Below are 4,183 nucleotides of genomic sequence, written 5' to 3' on the forward strand. Positions count from 1 at the left end.
TTGGGCATTGTTTAAATGCCATGGCCTACCTGAGCATTGTTTCTGACCATGTCCATCCCTTTATGGCCACCATGTGCCCATCCTCTGATGGCTACTTCCAGCAGGATAATGCACCATGTCACAAAGCTCGAATCATTTCAAATTGGTTTCTTGATCATGACAATGAGTTCACTGTACTAAAATGTCCCCCACAGTCACCAGATCTCAACCCAATAGAGCATCTTTAGGATGTGGTGGAACGGGAGCTTCGTGCCCTGGATGTGCATCCCACAAATCACAATCAACTGCAAGATGCTATCCTATCAATATGGGCCAACATTTCTAAAGAATGCTTTCAGCACCTTGTTGAATCAATGCCACGTAGAATTAAGGCAGTTCTGAAGGCGAAAGGGGGTCAAACACAGTATTAGTATGGTGTTCCTAATAATCCTTTAGGTGAGTGTATATATATATATATATATATATATATAAAATGTTGAACATAATGTATAATAATGCAATATGGGAATATTTGTGGTTCTGATAATATATCATTTTAATATGAATAAAGTATGACTATAATTTACAAATTTTTGAGCAAATTTTATATATATGTTTTCTTAGAAGATTCATTTTATTACAATCTCCAGGGACATGTCTAAAGTATTACATGTCTAAAGCTTCAAGCTTTTAATTTTATTGTGTATTAACATGCATAGCTTAAGTAGTAAGTTTAAGTAGAATGTATTGCAGTTGAAAGATTAGATCTAATAGTAGTTTTGCCAAACTGCAGGTACTTTAATGCGTAAAATGTAACTTTAAAATTATCTCTGAGATATTCTCTTTTATGAAAAGATTATTGGATTAATTTATTTCAAATCTGTATGAATCAGATTAATCCCATCTATGAATATTTAACTAGTAGGTGGGTTGAAAGGTGAATAATCAAATAATCATGTTGAATGGATGGTGTCTGCGCTTTCTGCGAGTATATAACAGTCATGTCAGTAATGAGCTCAAGGAGGACAAACTGACAAGCATCCTTGTTATCTTGTGAAGCACAGAGTCTACTCAAAATTGAGCTATCCTCATTATGTCTAACTGGGGCGCAACAAACACAGAAAATGAAACAATCCAATACTGCTTTCCGAACAAGTACAAAAAATGTAAAACCTGGATTTGAGTACATTATTGTATACATATTCATTTCTACAATATCAGTGTTCACTGTTTTTCTGAACTTGCTGGTGATCATATCCATCTCTCACTTCAAGCAGCTTCACACTCCAACCAATGTGCTGATCTTTTCTCTGGCTGTGGCTGATCTGATTGTGGGACTGATTTTTATGCCAGTACAGGGTATCAAATTGATTGAGCCGTGCTGGTTCTTTGGAGAAATATTTTGCTTGATATTTCCTTTTATTTTCTATGTGGTTGTAACAGCATCTCTTGGTAATTTGATTATTATATCTGTGCATTGTTACATTGCTGTGAATGACCCTTTGTGATATTCATCAAGGGTAAATATTAACAGAGCAGTTTTTTCTATTGTTGCAAACTGGGTATTTTCCTGCGTATATTCTTTTTTTCTTTTGTACGATTCTCTACTCTATCCAGAGAAAAATTATATGTGTATTGCAGAATGTGTACTTGTTATTAAGTTGGGATATATCAAAACAGATGTCTTAGTTACTTTAGTGACACCTTGTTGTTTAATCATTACTTTATATCTGAAAATCTGTGTCGTACCAAAACATCAAGCAAAGCATATAAATTCACTCACAGACAAAAAGGCCAAGTCAGAAAAAAAGGCTGCAAGAACCTTAGGTATTGTTGTAATGGTTGATCTTCTTTGTTGGATACCATATTATATAGCTGCTCTTACTGTTGGTCAAGACAAAGGTGACTCCTTTGTAATTAATATAATGTATTGGATTTTATGCATGAATTCATGCATGAATCCACTTATTTATGCAATGTTTTATAAATGGTTTCGAATATCAGCAAAATACATTTTGACTCTGAAAATATTCAAACCTTTTTCAGAATACTTTAACCTATTCATGGAAGAGAAATGATCTCCTGCTGTTGCATTACTGTAAAACCTATGCAAAACACAAAGGGTACAGTTCACGCCTAAATAAAATTGTCATAATTTATTCACCACCATATTGTTCCAAAACTGTATAACGTTTTCTAATGCGGAATATAAAACATTTTGAGAAATATCTCAACATTCTTTAAAATATAATTTGTGTTCGAAATGCGTACGTTTAGAACAATATGAGGTTGAGTAAATAATGACATTTCAGGGTCAACTTAAGATAATCTGTTTCCAGATGAAGTACTGTGATCTTCATTGTGAAAGATATCAATCTTTGTGTAGCTTATATGGTTTTGAAATTACACCATATCAATCCCCATTTGTTCTCTTAAAGTCCCTGTAAAGGCAATTTAAAAAAAAATTCTAAACACATTATAAATGTTAGAAATGTATTGCTAAAACATATTAACAAAGACTGTGAACTGTGAAGTACTGAATTGTGGAGTTCGACCGTTAAACAGTTTTTCACCATTGCTATTTTCCGGATTTTTTGGGCGGGTCTAAAACGGGGCCCGATGACGCACTGGAGCCCCTGAACTCCTGGACATTCCCCTACATGATGTACTAGAGCCACTGAGGCTGGCCACTCCACTAACAATATAAATAGAGCACATTCGCATCAGTTTGGAGCTCAATCGCGAGTTACTGTCAGTACTATTATTTGTTACTACAGCATACAGTTTGCTAGTTAGCTATGTCTTCATCACGGAAATGCGTACTACCTGGATGCGATCATGTACAAAACAGATCGGTGTCCTTATTTAAATTTCCTAAAAACGATCGCATCAAGAAGAGATGGATTAATTTTGTTCAGATGAGGTGAGGATCACCACCAAAACCCGCCTCTGTAGTGATCATTTTACACGGGATAGTTTTATAAACTTTCGTCGAAGACAACTGGGATTCACTGATCCGCTGTTACTGGTGAATGGGGCCGAACTGACTATCTCCCGCCTCGGCCTTCATCCTTCCGTCGTGCCGACAACTGGGGTCATCCTCGGCAATGCGTGCCCACCAATGAGTGTAAGTTGCCTTGTGTGCTTATGTTATAATTAACCTTTATAAGCTGCTAGGAGCATCCATTCTGGCTGTAGCGGGTTACAGTTGAGTGTGGCTACGGCAGCTTTACCGCGACTGGGCGTGGTTACAGCGCAGCCAGCGGACACGCACCCAGCGTTTGAGAGCAGAGACTACTGCTCATTTTTTCAAGATTTTGATAGCTTATTTTATGTACTTGCCGGCTTTTTTATCATTCAAATTTGGCTGGGTGGCTAATAACACATTTTTCTGTGATATGACAAACTCAGAACACATACTTCATTTTGACTTTACAGGGTCTTTAAAGGCCTTCAAATGACTAAGATCATCTAAACAACTTATTTCTAAGAATTTATAAACTCAGAGTGGAAAACTGATGCAAGCACAAATCTTGTTTAGACATGAAGAATAATGGTTAATAGTGTTAATCACAATGTAAATGTGTAGTGTCTTCAGAGACTTTTTTAAAGATTGAGTTGGGTTTAATCTGCAAACGCTAAAGAACTGTGATGTGGTCTTCTGAGGAAAAGTCGCTTTGCAAAGGATAAAAGTTAAGTGAGATATTTTTTGCCATGTTCAAGTAGTGTTATTTCAGATATAATCTTTAATTTACGTGAAAGACTTCTCCGGTTTCAACACTAAAGATTATTTCTACCAGTGGTTAAAATTTGTAATACATGAGGATCAAGACAAATGGGATAGAAATGGGATAAAATGACTAAGGGTTAGTTTGAGTGATGATATGGACAGTTATTAAGCATTTCATTTTGTCTGTTTTCCCAGTAGTGTCTGTACTGTATTTAACCTATCTAACACACAGCTATGGAGATATGGAGCCCAGCATGTCTAACCAGAATTTCTGTGCAGACTTTCTTTCAATAGGTGATACTGTAATCAATTAATCTAGATATAGTAAACAAATTATTTTTTGTTATTAAAATTGTAGGCCTCCTTTAATTTAAACTGGACCTAAAGTATGCCATTCATGGAAACTGACAAGGTTATTGTTATAGGTCACATTGTTAACCAATTGGCAAAATCACTGTTCATATACAGTTGTTT

At 35.7% G+C, this 4,183-nt stretch overlaps 1 pseudogene; it reads left to right on the top strand.

The window, feature by feature from the left end:
• Positions 1 to 1,072: 1,072 nt before the first annotated feature.
• Positions 1,073 to 2,057, top strand: LOC143750412 (trace amine-associated receptor 13c-like; annotated as a pseudogene).
• Positions 2,058 to 4,183: the final 2,126 nt, after the last annotated feature.

This window comes from Siphateles boraxobius, unplaced genomic scaffold (genome assembly GCF_051911475.1).
Source record: "Siphateles boraxobius isolate OS27281-9 unplaced genomic scaffold, OSU_SipBor_1 25, whole genome shotgun sequence".
NCBI classification, from domain to species: Eukaryota; Metazoa; Chordata; class Actinopteri; order Cypriniformes; family Leuciscidae; genus Siphateles; species Siphateles boraxobius.